The 25,717-nt window shown below is 37.4% G+C and overlaps 1 long non-coding RNA gene and 1 pseudogene across 1 annotated transcript in view; one reads left to right on the top strand and one right to left on the bottom strand.

Annotated features, from left to right (window-relative positions):
• Positions 1-1,186: 1,186 nt before the first annotated feature.
• The window catches only part of LOC115031129 (uncharacterized), a 39,972-nt gene continuing 15,441 nt past the window's right edge, over positions 1,187-25,717 (bottom strand). The window contains exons 2-5 of the long non-coding RNA XR_003836745.2: positions 24,757-24,828; positions 24,338-24,472; positions 23,904-24,148; positions 1,187-2,426 (exon numbers count right to left, since the gene is read on the bottom strand). This is a non-coding gene — a long non-coding RNA (uncharacterized LOC115031129). The remainder of the gene's footprint in view (positions 2,427-23,903; positions 24,149-24,337; positions 24,473-24,756; positions 24,829-25,717) is intronic.
• LOC110293806 (mitochondrial import inner membrane translocase subunit Tim8 A pseudogene) lies at positions 16,874-17,160 on the top strand (annotated as a pseudogene).

Genomic DNA, 25,717 nt, shown 5'->3' on the forward strand with positions numbered 1-25,717 from the left:
CCGGGGTACTGGTTAGTTCATAATGTTGTTCCACCTATAGGGTTGCAGATCCCTTTAGCTCCTTGGGTACTTTCTCTAGCCCCTCCATTGGGGCCCTGTGATCCATCCAATAACTGACTGTGAGCATCCACTTCTGTGTTTGCTAGGCCCCAGCGACATAGTCTTACAAGAGACAGCTATATCTGGGTTCTTTCAGCAAAATCTTGCTAGTGTATGCAATGGTGTCAGCGTTTGGAAGCTGATTATGGGATGGATCCCTGGATATGGCAGTTTCTAGATGGTCCATCCTTTCATCACAGCTCCAGACTTTGTCTCTGTAACTCTTTCCATGGGTGTTTTGTTCCCAATTCTAAGAAGGGGCACAGTGGCCACACTTTGGTCTTCCTTCTTCTTAAGTTTTATGCGTTTAGCAAATTGTATCTTATATCTTGGGTATCCTAAGTTTTTGGGTTAATATCCACTTATCAGTGAGTACATATTGTGTGAGTTCCTTTGTGATTGTGTTACCTCACTAAGGATGATACCCTCCAGGTCCATCCATTTGCCTAGGAATTTCATAAATTCATTCTTTTTAATAGCTGAGTAGTACTCCATTGTGTAAATGTACCACATTTTCCGTATCCATTCCTCTGTTGAGGGGCATCTGGGTTCTTTCCAGCTTCTGGCTATTATAAATAAGGCTGCTATGAACATAGTGGAGCATGTGTCCTTCTTACCGGTTGGAACATCTTATGGATATATGCCCAGGAGAGGTATTGCTGGATCCTCCGGTAGTACTATGTCCAATTTTCTGAGGAACCGCCAGACTGATTTCCAGAATGGTTGTACAAGTTTGCAATCCCACCAACAATGGAGAAGTGTTCCTCTTTCTCCACATCCTCGCCAGCATCTGCTGTCACCTGAATTTTTGATTTTAGCCATTCTGACTTCTGTGAGGTGGAATCTCAGGGTTGTTTTGATTTGCATTTCCCTGATGATTAAGGATGTTGAACATTTTTTCAGGTGCTTCTCTGCCATTCAGTATTCCTCAGGTGAGAATTCTTTGTTCAGTTCTGAGCCCCATTTTTTAATGGGGTTATTTGATTTTCTGGAGTCCACCTTCTTGAGTTCTTTATATATATTGGATATTAGTCCCCTATCTGATTTAGGATAGGTAAAGATCCTTTCCCAATCTGTTGGTGATCTTTTTGTCTTATTGACGGTGTCTTTTGCCTTGCAGAAGCTTTGCAACTTTATGAGGTCCCATTTATTGATTCTTGATCTTACAGCACAAGCCATTGCTGTTCTATTCAGGAATTTTTCCCCTGTACCCATATCTTCGAGGTTTTTCCCTACTTTCTCCTCTATAAGTTTCAGTGTCTCTGGTTTTATGTGAAGTTCCTTGATCCACTTAGATTTGACCTTAGTACAAGGAGATAGGAATGGATCGATTCACATTCTTCTACATGATAATCGCCAGTTGTGCCAGCAGCATTTGTTGAAAATGCTGTCTTTTTCCACTGGATGGTTTTAGCTCCCTTGTCAAAGATCAAGTGACCATAGGTGTGTGGGTTCATCTCAGGGTCTTCAATTCTGTTCCATTGGTCTACTTATCTGTCACTATACCAGTACCATGCAGTTTTTATCACAATTGCTCTGTAGTACAGCTTTAGGTCAGGCATGGTGATTCCACCAGAGGTTCTTTTATCCTTGAGAAGAGTTTTTGCTATCCTAGGTTTTTTGTTATTCCAGATGAATTTGCAGATTGCCCTTTCTAATTCGTTGAAGAATTGAGTTGGAATTTTGATGGGGATTGCATTGAATCTGTAGATTGCTTTTGGTAAGATAGCCATTTTTACTATATTGATCCTGCCAATCCAAGAGCATGGGAGATCTTTCCATCTTCTGAGATCTTCTTTAATCTCTTTCTTCAGGGACGGGGAAAGATTTTCTATACAATATATTTGTAATTTTTCTCTTAAGTTTCACAGCTGTGTTCTTGATTAAATTTTCTAGATGATTTCTTGTCACATATAAGTATAATTTTCAAAACTTTATCAAAAATAAATATCAATTCTTATTATTAGAGCATGAGCAATTGGAGTTCTGCTTAGAAAATTTTCCCCTGTGCCAATGAGTTCAAGGTTCTTTCCCACTTTCTCTTCTATTAGATTCAATGTATCTGGTTTTATGTTGAGGTTCTTGATCCACTTGGACTTGAGCTAAGAGCAAGGTGACAAATATGAGTCTGTTTTCATTTTTTCTACATACCTACAGCCTGTTAGACCAGCATCATTTGTTGAAGATGCTTTCTTTCTTTCCATTGTATATTTTTGGCTTCTTTGTCAAAGGTCAAATGTCCATAAGGGTGTGGTTTTATTTCTGGATCTTCAATTTTATTCCATTGATCAACATGTCTGTCAGGACCTCAAGAAACTGGAAAGCTTCTGTAAGGCAAAGGTTGTAGTCAGTAAGATAAATTGGCAACCTACAGATTGGGAAAATATCTTCACTATCCCCACATCTGATAGAGGGCTAATATCCAAAATATATAGAACTCAAGAAGTTATTCACCAAAAACAAACAAACAGACAAACAACTCAATCAAAAAAAATGGTGTATAGAACTAAACCAAGATTTTACAACAGAGGGATCTCGAATGGCTGAGAAGCACCTAAAGAAATGTTCAAAGTCCTTAGTGATCAGAGATATACAAATCAAAACGACCCCAAGATTCCACCTTACAACAATCAGAATGGCTCAGATCAAAACCCCATGTGACAATACATGTTGGAGAGGATGCTGAGAAAGAGGAACACTCCTCCATTGCTGGTAAGATTGCAAACTATTACAACCACTCTGGAAATTAATCTGGAGGTTCCTCAGAAAATTGGAAATAGATCTTCATGAAGACGCAGCTATAACACTCTTGAGAATATACCGAAAAGATGGCCCACCATGCCACAGGGGCACATGTTCCACTATGTTCATGGGGGCCTTATTTGTGATAGCCAGAAGCTGGAAACAACCCAGATGTCCCACAACAAAAGAATAGATTCAGAAAATCTGGTTCATTTACACAATGGAGTACTACTCAGCTATTAAGAATGAGGACATCCTGAGTTTTGGAGGCAATTGGATGGAACTAGGAAATATCATCCTGAGTGAGGTAACTCGGACCCAAAAGGACATGCATGGTATGTACTCACTAATAAGTGGATGTTAGGGAAAAAAAAGTACAGAATACCCAAGATACAGTCCACAGAACTCATAAAGGTAAACAAGCTGAAGTGCTCAAGTGAGGACACCTCAGTCCCACATGGGAGAGAGAAGAAAGCAATCACATGTGGGGAAGGACCTGGAAATTAAAGTGGATGGGGGTGTGAGTGGGAGAGAAAGGGGAACCTGATCTGGTATTGGGTGAGGGAAAAGGACTGAAGTCCTGAGGGCCAGCAGATAGAATGGAAACAGGCAACCTTGGGGGGACCCTACAGAATGCACCAGAGACATGGGGTGGTGAGAGACCTTCAGGGCTCAAAGGGAGGGGTCTTAGATGAAATGCCTGACAGTTGGGAGAGGGAACTTATAGAGCCCACCTCCAGCTTAAAGACAGGGCATCAAATGAGGGAGGGGGGCCATCCCACAGTCACACTCTAACCCATAATTGATCCTGTCTGAATGGATTACAGGGATGGAAAGAGAGAGAAGCCTGCGGAAAAGAAGGTCCAGTGAAAGGCCCAAAGTGGGATCCAGATCAAGGTGAGGTCCCAAGGCCTGACACTATTACTGAGGCTATGGAGTGCTCACAAAAAGGGACCTAGCATGACTGCCCTCTGAAAGACCCAGCAAGCAGGTGAAAGAGTCAGATGTAGATATTTGCACTCAATCAATGAACAGAAGCAGCTGAGCCCTGTTGCTGAATTAGAGTAGGCTGAGAGAAGCTGAGGAGAAGGGCAACCCAGTAGGAGGACGTTTGGGGAAATACTGTTTTCCTTGTGCTGACACTATATGAAGATGGGGTTTTAACATAGTGACTAGCTCAGAGGTTATTATAGTAGATCACAGGATCTGCCATTTATGAGCAATACTGAGCCAAGACTGTAACTCCTGGATCTACTGAGACCTACAGTAATGAAATAGGTGTTATAAAGCTAGTCTGAAAATCAAATAATAATATACTGGATATATAGAATAAAAATACACTTATTCTTACTGAACTTGCTATAGATGAATTTACATATTTTTAAATTGCTTGTTTTGTTTTTAAATTAGCTTGCCATTATCAAGTTTCCTTTGGTTTTTCAATATATTCATAGCTTTGATTGATTCCCAACCCACTCACACATCTCTCCCTCCTGTTTGCCAAACCCCTGTTTATCTGTCCTCTGGGTGCCCTACTTTTATTTTCATTTTTCATATGTCCCACAATCACTGTAATTCTTGGTAATAATTGTAAGATTAATAGCTTTTGTTCAGAATTCAAAGAATATCTTCTAAATATAATGAATGGTTAAATACTCTATAACTACATAATTATGTTAATTTAATTACAATTAAATTATCTTCTTTAGGAAATTGAGAAATATTTCATTTACAGCTTTCAAAAATATTATCTATACATGTAATGAGTGAATTTAGTAAAATAAAAAAGCCATAATAGTTCAAAAATAAGCAACAAGGTGTTAAGCACTATTGCATGCTTTATAATTACTGTAACGTATTATAGCTATTAGTAATTTGATAGCTCTACATTGAGCTTTTATTAGAAATGCCATTTTAGTGCTGACTGTGAATGATTAAAGCTACCAAGAGTGGACTGTTTATAGGCTCTTCTCTTTTTGCCTGGCTGCTTTGAATGAGGGGACTGTTAGCAAAGGAGCCCTTTAACCAACAACCAGCTGGAGTGTTCTGATCACAGACCAGGTGTTTGGCACACTTTGCAAGCACTCTGAGGCACTCAAGAAGATTCAAAGGACCACAACAACCACAGCTGAAAGCACACTCTGCTCTTGACCTTCTACACTCTGCCTGAAAAAGCAGTACTGTAGGGAGACAAGCCAAGGAGAGCCTTAACTAACAGGCACCTATTTCCGCCCAACCAGGAGGTGAGTTACCCTCTACTCTACTCCCTTAGTCCAGCAAAAGGCCTATTATTGTTGCAAACACAATCACTGGATTATATAAACGATTATGCTGTGATTTGGGCAAACACTTTCTAAGGCCCCTGGGTATATGAGCAAGCTTGTTCGGCTCATGTTCAAGTAAGCTGGTAGATACCCACTGCTGTGCTGACTCCTTATGTAACAATATTCTGCCTAATGGAAGTTTTGTGTATGGTCTTTGGTTACCTTAGTTTGGTTTTCTGGATTTTTGGTTTAGTTTGGTTTGGTTTGGTTTGGTTTGGTTTGGCTTGGTGTTATGAATTTTTTGTTTGTTTGGTTGGTTGGTTTTAGTTTTTGCTTTGTTTTGTTTTTTATCACTAGACGATCAGAGTTAATGCAAAAAGAAAAAATAAAACTGTGGAGTGGAAACTGCCACCATATGGTAATGACAATAGCATTGATAGCACTCAGCTTTGTCAAGAGGCTTACTAGAGGGTTGCAGGATACAACCAAGAGGCAGAAAGTGTAGGTAATAAAGCTCTGAGCTCCGGTCATTGAAAGAGTAGCAATGAGCTACCAGGACCTGAGGGCCAAAGGACATCAAGGACAAAGAGCAACTAAACACCAGTCAGAAGCTCCTCTAACCACGGAGGCACCAGAGACATCACACTAGCTATGTTTGTTTGCTTATGTGTTTGTTTATTTATTTTCAATATGTAAGTCTTTTATTGACCCTAAAGAGACCACATTGTACTTGGAATGTACTTCAGATCTGTTTTCTGAAGCTGGGTAACTTAGATCTGACTTGTCTGCCTTCTGCATGGTTCCCTTTTCAGACACATACATGCCATCCAAAACTTTCTCTCTTTTTTTAAAGTTTTTATTAGATATTTTCTTCATTCACATTTCAAATGCTATCCTGAAAGTCCCCTATACCCTCCCCCAACCCTGCTCTCCTACCCACCCACTCCCACTTCTTGGCCCTGGCATTCCCCTATACTGGGGCATATAAAGTTTGCAGTACCAAGGAGCCTCTCTTCCCAATGATGGCCAACTAGGCCATCTTCTGCTACATATGCAGCTAGAGACACGAGCTCTGGGGGATACTGGTTAATTCATATTGTTGTTTCACCTATAGGGTTGCAGACCCCTTCAGCTCCTTGGGTACTTTCTCTAGCTCCTCCATTGGGGGCTATGCCAGCAAGATTATGCTGAAAGCATCCAAAACTTTCTTACCCTCATTTTAACTGTTGTGGCTCAGTGAATCAGAGCCGCTGAATCTGAAGCAAGTTCAATATCATTTCCTTCAAGCATTAATTCACCCCTCTGGTCTTGAGAGACAGGACAAGCAACCTGTCCTCATTTGAACCCTACAGACATATTTTTCATCCAAAATATTCCAGATTTCAACCAAAGACCCTTTTCTCTGAATAAAGACATTGATGAATTGATCATACATAGACCTCATATTGTAACAGAATCTTAGTGTAACACCCTTGATCATGTTCTGAACATGACTGCAGATGGTTCTGACCTGTTACTTTCTGTTATCCCACCATTTGTCAACCCAGGGCCTCTTCTTTTTCTTTCCAAGGAGACACAGCTCCTTATAAGGAAAGATTGAAATCCCTCTGCAGAATTCCCCATGGGGTCCTTCATTTTGACTGTGAGACCCTTCAGAGTGATCTCCACATTTTCTGGAAAGTCATTAGTTAGATTGCTGAAAATGGTCTTTATTCTTGCAGTAGATGGGGCAAAGCCATACTAACTATTGTTAAGAGCCCTGGATCCCAACACACAAGGCTTTTGTGCTGTAAATACCTTCTACTGAGAAAAGTGAAGGATTATACTAGCTAATGAGGACATAGCCAGTGGCAATCAAACCTTGAGCTGTCAAACTCAACACCTAACATCTCCAGTCTCTTTCCTCCCAGACCTGGAGCTATAAGATTCTAGTTCTCTGAACTGTAAGTCCTTGAGCCCATCTATGCAACTCATAAGCTCTTGGCACACAGGGCTCAGTTATAATATTAGATCAGCAATTCCTTGCCACTTATTATCAAAACAAAGCAGAAGGAGTCTAGCCAGCTTCTTGATTACAAAGCGTCTTTGGGTACAGTTCACTTTTTAACAATTACATAATCCTTTTGAAGAAAAAAAGGTTGACTCTTATGTGTTGAATGATAAACAGAAGTGTGTTCTTTTGCTATAATGATTCCTAAATTTCAAGGGTTTTATTTTTTTCCAAAATTATTAATTAAGGATGTAAATCAGATTATTTGATTTAAAATAAATATTCTAAATAATAAAATAGATAAACAATGTGATGACAAAAATGTTTCCATGGACAGAAAACTATATTCAAAGTGTAAGATAAAAAGATGTATGTATCTCTACCATAGCACAAGATAGATACTGCCAGTTTAGTAAGACATGGTATCTATTTTGTAAAATTCAACATTCAAATGTCCTTACTTCTGCTATCTCTTCATCTTCATCTTCATATTTGCACAATCTTCTTAAAGAACATATCATATTTGTCCCAGTTATGGCTGCTATCTGTAGGGATAATCTCTTGTGGACTGTGTAAAACCATCACATAGCAATATAAAATCTAATGCCCAATGACTGAGGCAGGATTAGAAAGTGGGAAATCTGGCAGAGAGAGAGAGGAACTCTGGGATTTAGTCAGACATGGAGGACACTCACCTGAACTCTGAGTTAGTCAAATGTATGACACTAAGAAGAGGTAACCAGTCTTGTGTCAGACATAAAATAGTATAAATGAGTTAGGATAAAAGGATAGATTATTGAATCTACTTTTAGACTAAAAAGCAACAACAAGCCATATATTTTACATTTAATATAGATTTCTATATATTGCTATAAAAATAAGATTATATTTTGCTACAACATACTTTATATATGTTTCAACTCTTGTTTAAAGTATTGTAACTATGCAACTCATTTTAAAATGCAATGTGAAGTTTTAGTCCTTGAAAGCTGCTATTGCAAACTGTTTGGGATAATTTAGAAATGCAAGTTAGTAGGCAATCAATCAAATTTGTGGTCATGTTCGGTACAAGTTTAATTAATTACAGAAGTAAGCATTATTTAACAACCTGTAAATGTTTTCAAAGTTAAACAGATAATAGATATCTAGAATCAAGCAACATTTGCCTATTCGGATATACTACAGATAGATAGATGGTCACCAAAAACCTCAGAGATCTACAAAATGTAACGTTTAAAGATGCCTTACTAACATAAGACTTTTCATGACTGTGAGACATGTCCACTCCTGGCAGCACCCCTATTCGACTTCAAAAAAGATGCTGAGCGTCTAAGAACCTTCTTATGGAGTTTGCTTCAAATACAGCAAAGCCACCACACACACACACACACACACACACACACACACACACACACACCCCACACACACACCCCGTACCTCAACTGCTGACAGGATGCTGTCCAAACTAAACAATTGGGATGCAGGGAAGTTTGACAAGCTAGGCAAATTTCCTACTTCATAATTCCTACTTCACAAAAAGTCTGTCAGATATTCTGGGCCAGAAGACCAATGATGGATGCTCCAACATTGCAGAGGAACCTTGGGAGAGTGTCCAGGTAGCCAGCAACCACTGCCACTTCTATAGTTTTGGAAGCTGCTTCCTCTGTGTTTTACTCAGGTAATATTCATCCTTCTGAAATCTCCGGTGGGGTTAAACACGAGATAGTTATAGTCTCACACTTAACCTTAAGTTGTTTAGTATTTAATAAAATGTTTTAAGGTCTAGGAAGATATTTTTAGGTTGGTAATACTAGTTATGATAATGATTTTGGTACAGAAATTTGAACTCATCAAGATAGATTAGATAGGCGAGTATTTTATCCAAGGTTGTCAAATATAAATGGACTGGACATTGTGAATGTAATACTTACCTGATAGTTTTCATAATTATTCTTATTGTATATACTTTATTGATGTCAGAGAAAGAGCCTTTTATTGGACTAAAATGGGGAGATGTAGAGATAATATCTTGTGCACAGTGTAAAAGCATTACCAGTCAATATAAATCTGAGGGCCAAAAGGTGAGGCAGAATTAGAAGGTGAAACACCTGTCAGAGAGAGGGGAACTCTGAAATTTAGTCAGGCATGGGAGGAAGTTGAACCAGCTGTGTGGCAGATGCAGTATAATAAAAACAGGTTAATTGGGTTAAGAGTTAGGGACAAGCCTAACTTAAGGCCTAGGCATTAATTCATAACTAAGTATGCTTTATGTCATTATTCAGGAACCAGGGCCAACATAGAAAAGAAAAAAAAAAAAAACGGTTATTACCATTGCTGTGATGAAACACCTTGACCAAAGCAACTTGGAGAGGAAAAGGTTTGTTTGACTTCCCCTCTCAGATCACCATTCATCACTGAAAGAAGTTGGAAAGGAACTCAAACAGGGCAGGGACCTGGAGGGAGGAGCTGATGCCGAGGTCCTGAAGGAATGCTGCCTACTGGCTTGTTGCCATGGCTTTCTCAGCCTGCTTTCTCATAGAACATAAGACTACCAGCCCAGAGTAGCACCACCCACAATGGGCTTGACACTTCTCCATTCATTACTAATTAAGAAAATGTCCTACATGTAGATATTAGGAAGGCATTCTCTCAATTGAGATTCTCTCCTTTCTGATGACCCTAGCTTCTCTCAACTTGACATAAAACTAGCAACACAATGTTTAAAGCTTTTCATAAATGTAAAATGACTTTTTATGTTTCATTTAACTTTAATGGTTAACATACTAATGTCCATGTTCACTGATAAATGTGTTTTCAAGACAGGTTATCCTATGAGTATTGGCTGTATATGTTGCATGCTTTTTGATTCATAAGGTTTTCATTTTATTGCTAGATACTTTTGAAATCTTTGCTTTGGCTACTGCCACTTTCCTAAGTCATTATAATTTCTAACTACATTATCAATATAGATCCTTATACATACACATAAGTGTATCTCTCAACTCACTTCAAAGAAACTTCTTTCTGGAGCAGATGAATACTATTACAGAAACCTGCAACTTGTCAGAAATGCAGAGAGAACAAGGAATTATGGAATGGCCAGCTCTAATTGGCACATCTATAGTACAACTCCTGCACCTAAGGACAGAGGACGGGGCAGAGAGATCGCAAGCATCAGAACACTGGGATGTTTGCCACAGGAATCTTCTACTTATGACAAACAAGCTAAGCCCATGAAATATCATTGATTAGGTTACATAAGCAAGATCTACATAATGATTCCATGTGTATTTTTCTATCTGCAATTGATTATATCAGTATCAAATCTTCTTCTACTTAGAGGACAGGCAAAGCACTGTGATTTTTTTTCTTTTCAATATTTTTTTTCAAAGTAGCAAAGTGCCGTGCCCATGCCCTATTCTTTTCATATGTGTCTGTCCGACAAACACTTTCTGTGACTCATACTGCCTTCCATTTCCTTTTCAGTGACTTGCCTTGCAGGGCCGGGAGGAAAGGCCAACAAATTCTAAGACAAGGTGGACAGTAGCAATGAAGGCCGAAGGACAGCTGAGGACAGCTCTTCATCTACCCCAGGATTCTACATGGAAACAGGTTGAGCATTTTTAGATTCTTGGGAAATTGTGAGTCAATTCTCTGAGATTTTATATGTTGAGGACTATTTACATTTTCTCCAAAGACACAATAGCATCAAATAATACCGAAATAGAGACAGAGATGAAAAGATTTTGAGTTTGATCCACTTGCTGCCTAGTTCAGGTGGTCGGGCCTTATGTTTAAGTATCAAGTTTTTTTCAGAGTGAGGAGCCTGACAGCTTGCTTTCCTTGGTATTTAGTCCTCACTCAATAAAACAATGAGCTTTAGTGACAAAACTTCTATATGGTAGACAAAAGAGTTTTCACATGTGATAATTAATGGAAGTGCCTAATATTAGTAATCCAATGCTACATTGGAGAAAACTCATCATTTTAAATTCACACTATAAATTTGTATACTTGTAATGTTTTCCGAAATTGTTTCCTAGTAGTGTTTAATTCAGTCAGAACATCACAGAGCTAAAAAGAATTAAGAACACTGAAGATAAGGCCACTTTGGCCATCTATGTCTGTTTATAATCCCTATTTATGCCTTCAACTATTTTTACCTTAAAGATGTTGTACTATCAATTTGCAGTCCCATTTTCAGGAGATGAAGATAAGGATTCCTTTCTGAACACTCACAGCAGATTAAAGCACACAATAAACACAGCAAGAAGCAGCCACTGTCACAGCAAAGCACTAGAGCAAACATTTTGAAGATCGCATGAACTGCACTGAAATTAATCTATTTTGCATTTTATAGCATGAAAACAACAAAAAGAGAATCCTCATGACTGGAATGTTATGTTCCTGTGCATGCTGAAATTTAAATTATATACATTATCATTTTGATTGTTTTGTCACTTGAACATGTGAAAACTATTCTTAACTCATCTTGTAAATTATAGAAAGATAAATTGTGCCACAGATTTGCCTCAACACTGTCTGGTAACCTCTAATTTCAGAGAACATCCGTCACAGAATTAAAACATCTAGAATATCAAACTATAAACTTTTTATCATTTAAAATTTATAATGCCAAAATAATTAAGTGACTTAGAGAGAGACAGAATAGAGAACAGACCATTTGAAGGAATATTTTATCTGAAATCTGTTGGAATGATGCCAATTAATTACCTTCCACAAAAAAACTTAGCATATAGGAACTTCTAGTTAAATGGGTCCTTAGCCATTTGCAAGTTCTCTTGAGTTTATATTTTTACAGTGAATCCAACAGCTTAAAATGACTGAAGTCCTGGGTCAAACCTCAGCAGTGTACACATCTATGACTCTGGGAAGAAGAGGGCAAAGTATAAAAATTTCAAGGTCACTCTTAGCTACATTGATGGTGGAGACCAGACTGGGCAACAAGCAAAATGTTAAGGAGGCATTCCAGTTTTTCCAATGATTTTTCCAGTTCTTACAACATTGATACTAATTCCAACTTTGTACACTTCTTACTAACAGTCATGATTTCTGGCCACCTTCATCCTAGCAACATGACAGAGGCAAATAAAATGGGACTGCTTTACAAGTGACGTTTTCATGGTCTTGAATTTCAAATATACTACAAAAATCATTTTAAAATTGAACTTGTCTTTTATGGCAGTTTCTTTGGAACTTCATGAAGAAATAACCTTTATAACTTAATTCCTTATATAAATCAAAGCCAGAGAGCAAGACAATTTATTTTTGTGAATTTTTAGATCTTTATATCATGTTGTCAAGACTTTATATAGACTTTATATTTATAATGCATCCATATTGTATGAATATATCAGTGTCATGTGAAAAACAAGCTTCCAGAATGAGCAAAGCCCCAAGAGGAACAAGGACAAGGCTGAAACAATCCAACAGGATGACTAATTGTCCCAATAATCCAGTCATTTCTGAAAACGTCCACTCACAGATTATAGACAGTACCTCTACGCTGAAAATGTTCACAAACGATAGTATTACATCAGAAGGTCTTTTACAAATCTCTCTTTTGCATAAGGCTCCAGTCCTACACTCAGAAATTTATACTCAAGCTATTTAAGGTTTTCAGGAATATACAAGCTCAGACTAAAGCCCACCATAGAGAAATAGATGGATCACTCTTCTCCCTTTTGTCTCAGAAAAAGGACTAATACCACAAATTTCATGAGTGTTTACTAAAAGATAGATAGATAGATAGATAGATAGATAGATAGATAGATAGATAGATAGCTTATTTATGGTATGTTTCTTTTTTGTTGGTGGTGGTTTTTTTGTTTGGTTGGTTGGTTTGGTTTTTGGTTTTTGAGTCAGGGTTTCTCTGTGTATCCCTGGCTGTCCTGGAACTCACTCTGTAGACCAGGCTGGCCTCGAACTCAGAAATCTGCCTGCCTCTGCCTCCCAAGTGCTGGGATTAAAGACGTGCGCCACCACCTCTGGGCTAAGCATAAAAATGTTAAAGAAGATTTATTTTTCCACTACTTACTCATGATCTTGTAAGCTATTTAATCAATAACCAAATAAAGCTCTCACAGTTTGGAGAACAAAACTTACTAATTTTGTAATGTACATATTTCTTGGTGTTTTATTTTTTTTAATTTTACTCATGGTGAACATCACACTTCATGCCCAGAAAAGAAAGACCCAAGAATAAATTATTGCACTTTGTGTTGTACTGGTGGGGATGCATAACAATGTCTGTGTGTATAGTTTGTCTTTGTGGCCATCTAGTTGCATAGTAAATTAAATAAAGACAGACCATTTCAAATGAAACTATTTTGTAAGCTTAAAACAAAGCATTAAAATTCCCCTCATACCTCTATAGATTGCCATTAATCATAACTCCTATTAACTAATTATAAATTATAAATAGTACTAATAATATTATCAATTTAACCCTTTTATCCTTCAGGAACTTAAAAAAGTTGTTAAATGCTTCCTTGAAAAATAAATTATCGATCGTGAAATCTCAACAGGACACTATTGTAATTCTGGTTTTAGTAAATTACAATTTTATCTTCCAGTTGCTTTCTGGTTTCTTACACTTGTCACTTAAAAAGAATTTTCAGGAACTTCACCTGAAGCCTAGAATTTAGCCAATTTTATTGTACATAGCACTTGCTATGATGACCAGTAAACACATACTAGGATAGTTCAGAGAGTGTGAAGGTAAAGAACTGTAAAGAACTATGAGACTAACCCTTGTCTGCTTGCTATTCATGGCAAAGAGCAAATTTTAAAATTATGAAACTGACAAAATTTAACCAGAAAGACTATTATGTGAGCATTAAGCTGCTATAAGCAATAAGCCCTTGAATAGTAATCAAGAGGAAGATTGTGAGTGTTGGTAAATGGTAAGAACATTAACTAACTACACACTGTTAAATCTTATGATATTGTTCATCATAAAAGGGGATCAACAAAATCTATCCAATCAACAAAATTATTCTATAGTTTAAAGAAGCTTGTGTGTGTGTCTAACATTGAATAGATCCCTTATCAATTGTATTGATATTTCCTTATATATTGATCTATTATATTAAAACTCCTTTTATTTCAGAGAAAATTAGATTTCTAATAACTCCACATAGTAAATGTGTGATAAAACCAAGATTATAATATCCATAGATACGTAAAAAGGGTTTGATAATTTCAGAATATAAAGATTTCTTCCCCATCAGTCCCTAGAGTCCAAGTCTATGAATGTGTATAAAGATGTGTATTCACATTGGGAGGAGTATTTGGAAAATTTGTGGCATAGTAACTAACTTGTGTCACTGGCCATACTGGAGCATATCTGCTTATAAAGACACAAGACTAAATAGAGGAAGTGTTAGATTTCATTCACAACCATGTCACCAAAATAACTGAGCCATAATCCTTGAGCACCTAGCTTATTTGTCTGCCTATTTGTTAGTTTGTTAAAGAGATTCCCTTAACAAGAGCTAATCATTCCTCACATACACCAAATTCATAATAGTAAGACCACAAAGCTGCTTTAGCAATGAACTGCAGTCAGGATGATTATCAAGAATATAAATGTAATTATGGTGACACACTCATGTAATACTTTTGTACTCATTACTGGTGAGGATATTTGTTGTAATCTGTGTTTTGAGTAAAAGACTAAAATTTAATATGTGACTGCCTCAAAGAATCAAAAGTAATATTTGACATGGTCATTAAAATTTAAAATAGCATTGCTACATTCAGCAGTATCTACCAGGTATTCCTGTTTAATTATATCCATAATCCATGCTTTTACTCAAAGAATGCCTAGCATCAAATAAAACTTTCTGTTGATTTTTCTCATCACATTGAAGTACATGCAAAATCTCTTATTCCAAACTAAGGACCATAATGTTTCCTAGAACCCTTTTGAAAAATGACCAATGATGGCCACTGTTCATGACTGATAATCAGTGAGGCTTAGTTAATTATTAATTTCTCTTACATAAAGTATTTTGTCTGATCTATCATCTGTGTATATTAGTGCCAGGTATTTATGAGTTATTTCACTCATTAGTGTATACCAAAATCCAGAAAGAATAGTTTTTGGATATTGTTTTCCAATAACCTGAAATTCCTGAGATAAATGAGGCAGGAGAAATTTCCTCAGCTGTAGCCCAGAAGCATATCACCAGCACCTAATGGCTTTAAAAATGAAAGGGAAATAAGCATATGATGTGTTTGAGCAATTTCATTTTAGACCATAATATTATCATCCTTCACCTTTTACAGACAGTATTCTTTGTGGTTACTTTTTATATTGATGGCTTTCACATGATCTTCTAGGTTGACTCTGGCTGGGTTGTCAAATAGCTGAGAGAAAAAAGACTGATCTCCCTTGCCTAAAAGCTGAGAATACTCAAATTAGTCCTATAATAAATGCATCCCAAGAGCCTGCCTTGTTGGATTTCTAGTAATGTCACAGGCATTTGAAACAGTCAGCTTGCCAGGAAAACAGATTCAGATTTGCTCACTGTCTTCAAGTTTTCAGTCTAAGATGGTTGCCCCATTCTTTTGCACTTATGACAGAACAAGAGAAGAGGTCTTGACAGAACAAAACTCTTCATGTCATGACCAGGAAGCAAAAATAAAGAAGGCAGAAAGGATTGGGTCCCAGAATACCCTGCCAAGTGAGCCCTCAAGAGCGAGAAGACTTCCTAATGTCCCTAAAGTGCTGTGGCTGGAGACAACACCTTTAATATAGGAAACTTTGGAGGAAATTCCAGATCCAAGCCTAAATGTCAGTGTGGATTATTCACTATTATAATGAATCATGCATAATTACTCTTCCTTTAAAACAATTATCTTAATAGGAAAATTCATATTTGTGCATGTGTATGCTATTCTAGCTTTCACCTCACAAATAAGATTGTACAATGCAATTTTAGACTAAATATTTTCTGACTCCTTGTTGACTGATATATATTTTGCAAATACCATGACTTTACTGAAAATATCAATACATACAGAACATTGAGCAGATTGTTATCTCCTCAGACTTCAGTATGTCTACCCTTAACAACTTCATTGTCTAAAGGAAAATAAAATTTGTCTGTACCTACTGGCTTTACCTCCAAAGTAAAACACCTTCATCTCTGACCTCTTCATAGCATCTGTAAAAGATTTTCACATAAAATTACCTAATTTAAACTTGATAATGGATCTAATCCAAAACACCAGAAAAAATATCCACATTTTAGAAACTAATACTCAATAGGGCAGGGGATTTCCCATATGGTAATTTTATAGTTGTGATTCTCATGTTTTATTTACACACTAACTGCCTACAAATACATCTCAGAAGAAACATAAGAAACGCTGAGTGAACTTCACAGGTGTTCACCTGTAGGAAATTCTATAGAACTTTGAGAGATAGCTTACAATGACATTTAAACCCTCTAGCAGACAATTAAAATGTTGACATTTAAATGATACAACTACTTCATAGTATAAATACTTAAAGCTTACAAATATGTTTTTAAAGTATGTTAGCTTAATGATATTAAGTCATTCTGGGAATAAGAATATATCAACAATTACTTGTCTAATGGAGGAGAGGAGACACTTTTCCTACAATGAATGCTATACATTCACTGAAAATGTGTTTTTAAAAAGATTGTTCCGAATCCACTACCCAGACACTTGAAGGTCAGTGAGTTGGTTCTGTGTTTGCTTTGGCCCACATGGTCGAACCAGGATGGATTCCTCTTCCTCTTCCAGCTTGGGTTTGAGCACCTCGGACCCTCAGTTGTAGCATTTCATCAAAGTGGACACTAAGTAGTGCTTCCGACAGCTAGTGCACTAGATGATGGAACTTGCTGAGAGAAGTACATGGATAAGCCTGGGACAAAGTTAGACAGTCTGGTTGAGGCCTATTTTGTGAACTGTTTTGAGCACTTCATTGATACAAGCCAATTCATCTTAAATCGACTGGAACAGACCCAGAAGTCCAAACCTATCTTCACAGAAAGCCTTTCTGACTGATTTCAGCATTACCTCTTTGGGAATAGTTCAAGAAATAAAAAGCTTTTGATGAGATGGTTGAAGAAATGGCTATGGGGTGGGGGCAATTAACTTCCAGTTTTCTTTATCTTCTTGGGACATCTTATCACTTGAGAGAATAAACAAAATTCAATTTTTATGTATGGACGTTGAGAGTCATGTGCATTTGGTTGTGTTTTGAAAGCTAATCATGTGAAAATAATTGACAGATAAATCAAAGTATGAGATGCATATATTACTGTTCATGGGACTATGCTTTCTCAAGGACCCTTAACTGCTTTATATAAATTTGATAGTGGAACTTCTTTCTATAATTGGATAGTGGCAACACATTGGGTAAATCTTTATTTGTATGGGTTCATTTCTGATTTTTTAGGGAGATTTTGTGTCAGAAAAATTATCAGTGAGGAAATAACCTGGCAGTATTTAACTGTGAACTTTCTTTCAAATTTGACTGTAGAAACTGAAAGGGATCCATGGAGTTCTCATACAACCCAGCTTCTTAGCTTGTCTCTCTTCCCTATGCTGTGATTTACTTGCATATCAAATTGAAAACATGGTCTCAAGGTAGACCAGGAAGCCAGGGAATCCAGAGGGCTTTAGTCATAAAGAAGTCTAGCTCATAAGAATTATTTTTACTACCAGACAGCCACAGGAAAAAGTTAGCTTACTTTGTATATAAGGACACAAAATATTCACAGATGTGCCTAAAGAACTGATAATGATTTAGGTAAGTTCAAAGCTAACAACAGTTTCAGGAAGAGGTGCATGCCTGATGTTAGTCATAAATTCTGTTAACTGCAGTCTTTTGGTCACTGAAATAAAAACTTGAAAGATCAAAAAAAAATTGGTTAATGTCTGCTATGGTATAATACAATGCCGTGTGTGTGTGTGTGTGTGTGTGTGTGTGTGTGTGTGTGTGTAGTCACATGTTTATCATATTTACGTTCTCCTATAAATTCTTTTTCTGTTTAATATAAGTGTTTCTAATTTTCTCCTAATATGAAAGAAGTAGTATCATTACTTAAGTAGAAAATTGGATCATACGTAATCCTGCTAACAGCTATTAAATACTAAGTAACATCTGAAAATATAAAGTATCAAAGTATATTAAGATAAGCATCTTGGCAATTCTCATGCAAGTGTGAATCATTTTCCAGATTTTATTTCACCCAAAATAAGAGAGCTAACAATTACCTTCTTGTCATAGATACTAAATTCCAATTTTTCATAATACTGCATGACTACAAAAATGTACATGAGCACATTACTTCTTAAGGTATCGTGCATGTGCATAGATAAAAATAGAAAATGAAGTGTTGTGTGAAGCACACCCTTCTGTTCATTATCATTTCTCTGGCAGGTCAACTTGCCTCAAGCCAAAATAATTCATTTCTGTTCACCAAGTTAACAATTGCCAGTTCCTAGTTCTCCAGCAAAAACTGTCATAACAAATGTAGAAAACAGAATCTATCACCTGCAAGGGTATAAACCATTCTTTTCATTAGTGTTGTAAAATTTAATGATACTTCCGATTATAATTGGCTTTCTTCTTTTTTTACTTTATTTACGATTACATTGTGTGGCTTCAGTGTATTTCACAGCTTAATGTCTCTCCAGTTGCCATAGCTCATTAAGCAGGGAGTAGGTTGGTCGGAAGCACCAATTAAATGATCCTATCATTGGTCCTTCAGGCAAGATAGACATGGGGCTCCCTAAAGACTTGCCAGGCCTCAAAGGTTACTAGAACCTCTTGTTTTTCCATTCTGTGATATAGCCAACATATCCTGTTGTCTTTGACAATTCTTTCTTAAGTAAACATCACAGAACTTTTGTACAATTACAAATTCAGAATAGAATTAATGGACAAGCAAAATAAAGCACAAATGGAAAAAATTACCACCATGAAAACATGACATATGCTTCCTTTTACTGTCCAGGTAAAACTGTGTGTGTATAAAGTGCTTGTGTCATATACAAAAGTTTTCCCCATATTTTTAGCTCTAGAAATGTATTCTAAGAGAGAAAATTTAATAACTGAATCCTGTTCTATTGTGTATGTTTTATTACTAAATAACAGGTTGTTTATATTTTGCTCATAAAGCTTCTCGAATCTAGAAAGGAGTTTTCCTGGTCTCGACACTCCTGTCAAACATAGCATAGCATTCCTAGCCAGTGAAAGAGGAAGAGGAAAGGCAGAGACAGGTAAACAAAGGTGAAAACTGTCTATTCACAGTTTATGGGACAATAGTCATAGAAAGCATGCAGTGCTTATGACTTTTAAAGGTATGGCAATAGCTATCAGAACCATGCATCATAAAGACGACAGCAGACAAATACAAGTTGTATTTTATATACTAGGAATGTCCTGAACTTTTAAGATAGAATTAAAACCACTCATGGAAGAATTCAATACAAAGTTCATATGCAACAATGATGATAAAATACTGCTAAAAGCACTTAATGATGCAACATGGGGTTGGGGACCATTTTTATTATAAAGTGGCTCATGGGAGCCTCGCTTCTCCTCAGTGCTCATCTTCTTGATATGTTCAGGGATTCTCTAGAAAAAAGACACACTTTAAACCAAATAACACCACTTACAGCTTAATTCTAAATTTATTAATAAGAATTCTGAATCAAAGTTATTATCTCATAGTATCAATACCTATGAAAATCAAGACGTCTAACATGCCCTCATACAAAAATTTAAGAACCTCACAAATATAGTCTTTATTTATACCATAAAGTCTCCTGACAATTAGAAAAATAATAATTTTAAGTAAATAAAACCCTACTTGCACACATAGAATAAATCTGGTTTATTATTTACAGTAAGTACATGTCAACTTCTGGTGTTGGAAGAGGACTTTGGTCAATTATTATAACAATATATACACAGATTTGAGACTGACACTGTCATGCACACGATTGTGGGTTGCTTTGCTTTAGAATGACTCTTAGGTTTGTTCTAGTTAAATTTTAAAAAGAAATTATTGAAACTGTTGGATTTAATGTAAAACATAAAATAAAGATTCTACTCAATGTGATTTACATATTGTATATCATTTTCAACAAATACCATTTGTGTTCTTGCTACCCAATAACTAGAGCTCAATCAAACATATTATGTGAATAAATTTTAAACCAATTCCATAAATAACATTTATACCTTGTTATATTTCTTCAGAATTTTGATAAAAGTGCTAAAATATTACCTTAATAATTTCTAAGTGTGTGTGTGTGTGTGTGTGTGTGTGTGTGTGTGTATGTGTTTGTGTGTGGTGTATGTGTGAAAGTAACAACATTTAAAGTAGAGTGTGATGGTTTGTATATACTTGACCCAGGAAGTGGCACTATTTGAAGATGTGGCCTTGTTGAAGTAGGTGTGTCATTGTAGGTGATGGCTTTAAAACCTAGCTACCTAGAAGCCGGTATTCTGCTATCAGCCTTCAGATGAAGATGTAGAATTCTCAGCTCCTTCTGTACCATGCCTGCCTAGATGTTGCCATGTTCCTGCCTTGATGATAATGGACTGAACCTCTGAAGCTGTAAGCCAGCTCCCATTATGTGTTCTCCTTATGAGAGTTGTCTTGATTATGGTGTCTGCTCATAGCAGTAAAACCCTAACGAAGACAGAAAGCAAGAGGATAAGGTTCACAGAAGGATTTAGAGGGAAGGAAGGAAAGGAAAAAATTATGTAATTATATTTTAATCTCAAAAAATACAAAAATTTAAAAATGAGAAAATTCCATCCTACCATTTTGAAATATAACTATATAAATTTGTATTCATCTATTAACAATTAGCTTAAAAGTAATGTCCTTTATTCAATGTTCAGTTAAGATTTTTACATAAGTACTACAGCAATATATTTTAAAATCTTGAAAGAGGGAAATATTTTTGCTTTCAGCTAACAAAGAATAGCAATGGACAAATCTATTCCACCTAAAACAACATTAAAAAATAAGAAAATATATGAAAGAAAAATATTATTTATTTATTTATTTATTCATTTTAAACTCCAGATTTTATTTCCTTCCTTGTCCACCCTCTGACTCTCCTCATCCTATGACTCCTCCTATCCACCTGTTTCCACAAGGATATCCCAACCCTCCATCTCTACCACACCAGGCCTCTAAACTCCCTGGGGCCTCCAGTCTCTTGAGGGTTAGGTGCATCTTCTCTGATTAAATCCAGACCCGGCAGTTCTCTGCTGCATATATGTTGGAGCCTCATGTCATCTGGGGTATACTGCCTGGTTGGTGTTCCAGTGTCTGAGAGATCTCTGGGGTCTAGATTAATTGAGACTGATGATCCTCCTACAGGGTTGCCTTCTTCCTCAGCTTCTCCTAGCTTTCCCCTAATTCAACCACAGGGGTCAGCTGCATCAGGAGTGAGGTAACTCAGACCCAAAAGGACATGCATGGTATGTACTCACTAATAAGTGGATATTAGCCAAAAGAAAAAAAAAGTTGCTGAATACCCAAGATACAGCCCACAGAACTCAAAAATGTCAACAAACTGAAGAGCCCAAGTGAGGATGCCTCAGTCCTACTTGGGAGGGAGAAGAAAGAAACCACAAGGGGGAGGGAAGGACCTTGGATGGAGAGGGGATGGAGCAGAGAGGGGAACATGATTGGGTATTGGGTAGGGGAAAAGGACTGAAATCCCTGAGGGCCAGCAGAAAGAATGGAAACATGTAACCTCCGGAGGCAGGAGGTTGGGGGACCCTTCAGAATGTACCAGAGACCTGGAAGGTGAAAGAATCTCAGGATTCAATGAGAGGAACCTTAGATGAAATGCCCTACATTGGGGCAAGTGAACTTGTAGAATCCACCTGCAGCAGAAAGACAGGACATCATGTGAGGGATGGGGTGGGGTTGCCATCCCACTGTCAAAACTCTGACCCATAATTGTTCCTGTCTGAAAGAACTGCAGGGATGGAAATAGAGAGAAGCCTGAAGACAAGACAGTCTAGTGACAGGCCCAAAGTGGGATCCAGCTCAAAGGGAGGCCCCAAGACCTGACACTATTATTGAGGCCATGGAGCACTCACAAAATGAACCTATCATTACTGCCCTCCAAAAGACCCAACAAGCAGCTGAAAGAGTCAGATGCGGATATTTGCACCCAACCAATGGGTAGAAACATTTAAATCCTTATTGAGGAAAATAACAAGTCATTGGAAACTAACCCAGAAATAAACAAAGGATTTTCATAACATGATTTCATTTGGATCATGTTACAGTTTACATATGAAGTGATCCAAAACTGGCTCATGTGTTGGGGGAATTGGCTGCAGGTATTACTATTTTCCGAGGAGATAGAAGTTAACTAAAGGAAGCAGAGCACTGTGAGGAGAGTCCCTTGGCACGTATGTTCTTGACCCAGTCCTCTGTGAACCTGTACTTCCTGCCCCCTGAGGAGAACATTTCCTATGATATGATGTAGCAACTATGATGTTCTAACCAAGTGCAAAAGACCAAGGAACCATAAGCTGGACTCTCTGAAGAAATGAGCAAAAATAAATCTTTCTCCTTTATGGTGTTGCATTGGGTATGTTGGCCAGAGCAATATATAGTAAATATACAGACCTTAAGTGTTACTCAAGGTCCATATAAGAAAAGCTTGTTTCTTGGTAGGTAGTGACCCATTCTTTCTAAACAAATTTATTTCCTTTTCAAATTTGAGAACTATATCTACATCTTCCCCCAGACATAACGGAAACTTTAAGAGCTGGCACCTAGTGTAAGCCTTCAGGTAATTGATAGCTTGCTTTAGATCTGTGGAAGAACAGTCCCTGTTTCCTTTTATCTCATATGTAATTTGTTCATGAAGTAAGCAGTTTCAGCCCTGTTACATACGTGGGAATACTGCCTTGACACAGGTCCAGCTGTTAGCTGAGACCTCCAAAACTGACCGCCAAAACAAATTGCTCCCTTGTTTTGCTATCTGAAGCATTTAACATGGTAATACAGAAGTGACAGGGGGTGGGGGACTAATACTGATAATTGTCTTGGAGAAGTTTGGGGGAGAAGAAAAAAAGAGGAAATGACATGAAAACAGTACACATGTGTAGAATTTTAAAACATACACTAAAATCCAATTTTCACAGTGAAATAAAGTAATGACGAGTTGGGCTCATTTAGAAACTATCAATATGTGGTTCGCCATACTAACATATTTAAAGAAAAAGAAATTCACGTAATAATCTCGATAATTACAGATAAAGTTTCGGGGAAAGACTTAGAAACTATCCTGAAAATAAATTCTCTGTGCTAGAAGTAAAAGAAACCTCCTCAACCTGGAAATATGTTTTTTAAAGTATTGTTTATCCCATACTAATTGTCAGGAATAAACCTTCCTCTCTAAGAGTATGATCAAAAGATAAAACTTCTGCTGGTAGCTTTTACCTATAAAATACCTATTTTATTTTTTATTTTTGCTTACTCACTTTACATCCCACTCACTGCCCCTTCCATATCACCCACTGCCATGATTATTCCCCCTCCCCTTCTCCTCTGAGCCAGTGGGGACCCCCCATGGGCATCATCCCTGACCCTGGCACATCAAGTGTCTGCGAAGCTAGGTGCTTCCTCTCCCACTGAGGTCAGACAAGGCAGCCCAGCTAGAAGAACATATCCCACATAGAGGCTGGGATAGCCACCACCCCTGTTTCAGTCATTGTAAAAAAAATTAAAAGCTGTATATCTGCTACATACATGCCAAGAGGTTCAGCAGGTGTATGTTCTTTGGTTGGTGGTTCAGACTCTGAGAGTCCCAAGGGTCCAGGTTAATTAACTCAATTGTTCTTCCTGGGAAGTTCATATCCTGATCTGGGACCTGCACTCCTTCCTCCTATTCTTCCATAAGAGTTCCAAAGCTCCATCCATTGTTTGGCTGTGGGTGCATAACTCTGAATCAGGTGGGTGGGGCCTCTCAGAAGACAACCATGCTAAAGTCCTGCCTGCAAGCAGAACAGAGGGATTGGTGCTTGCCCATGAGATAGATGAGTCTCAGGTTGGGCTGGTTATTGATTGGCCATTCCCTCAGTCTCTGCTCCTCCCCCTGGTTCTGTAGTTCTTGTAGACAGGATTAACTTCCGGTAAACGTTTTGTGGGTGGTTTGGTCCTTACCACTCCACTGAGATTCCTACCTGGCTACATGAAGTGGTCTCTTCAGGCTCCACATCCCCAGTGCGGAGTCACAGCTAAGGTCACCTCCATTGATTCTTGGTTGTCTCCTTTCCCAGGTCTCTGTCACGTCTTAGAGATAGCCCCTTTCTTCATCCCTGTCAGTTGCAGATTTTCACTAATTCTCATGGCCATATGGCCATCTCTCCTGTCCCTCCCCATACCAGATCCTGAACCCCCACCTTCATTCCCCTCTCCATCCCAAATCTCTCCCAGTTCGGTCCCTCCATCTATCTCTTAAGACTTTTTTATTTCCCCTTTTAAGTTAAAATCAAGCATCCTTGCTTGTGCCTTCTTTCTTGTTTAGCCTCTTTGGATCTGTGGAGTGTAACATGGTATTTTGTATTTTATGGCTAATATCCACTTATAAGTGAGTACATACCATTAATGTCCTTTTGGAACTGGATCTGGGTTACCTCATTCAAGATGATATTCTCAAGTTCCATCCATTTGCCTGCAAAATACATGGTGTCTTTTTTTAATAGCTGAGTAGTATTCTGCTGTGTAGCTTTTGCATGATATAAGAAAATATGATCCAGGTCAGACATAGTGCTATAAAGGAAAGCTGCCCAAACTGGCAAAGGGCTGTTTATCTACATAGAAAATCCTATAGTCTATGAATAAAATGTATTCAAACAAAGCAGTGTGGTTGGCTAGATAACATAAAAATGAAGTCTATTTTTATATGATAACCAGGGCAAAAAAATATTTAAACACTAGCAACATCAGGCCAGCAAGATAGATAGGTCATTGAGTAAGAATGTTAGCCACTATGATTGGTGACATGGGCTCAATCTCTATGAATCACATGGTGGGAGGAGAGAACCAACTTTAAATTTTGTCCAGTTTTCTCAACACATGTCCTGTAACATGTAGCAGTGCCATGTATGTAACATGTACATACTCATATAAACAACTGTATTAAACATTGTAATTTAAAAGCAAATATTAGTAACATATCATCAAAACTATGAAATATTAGTGAATAACCTAACAAGTAAATGGCAATCCTACAATTGAATATTACAAAATATTGTGGGCAAAAGGAGAAAACATAAACAAATGAAGTTTGGTAATAAATTGTATGTTCATGTATTGCAAAGACCTACTTTACTCAGTACTAAGGTCCCCACCAAACATTTTGGCTGAAAATAAAAGCTGATGCTACAATGCTTGTTTATTTTGGGGGTGTGGTATTTGAGGAACGAGTAAGTACACGAAAATCTGCTTACCTTCATAAGTGGATGGATAGGGAAGTTTAACTAAGACCAAAATGATATACTTCTATGCACACATTAAAATGCCCCAGATGAGCATGCTGAGTGCTAGCAAAGATATGAAAG

Source organism: Mus caroli, unplaced genomic scaffold (assembly GCF_978045245.1).
Source record: "Mus caroli unplaced genomic scaffold, Mus_caroli_1 scaffold_4, whole genome shotgun sequence".
Classification (NCBI taxonomy): Eukaryota; Metazoa; Chordata; class Mammalia; order Rodentia; family Muridae; genus Mus; species Mus caroli.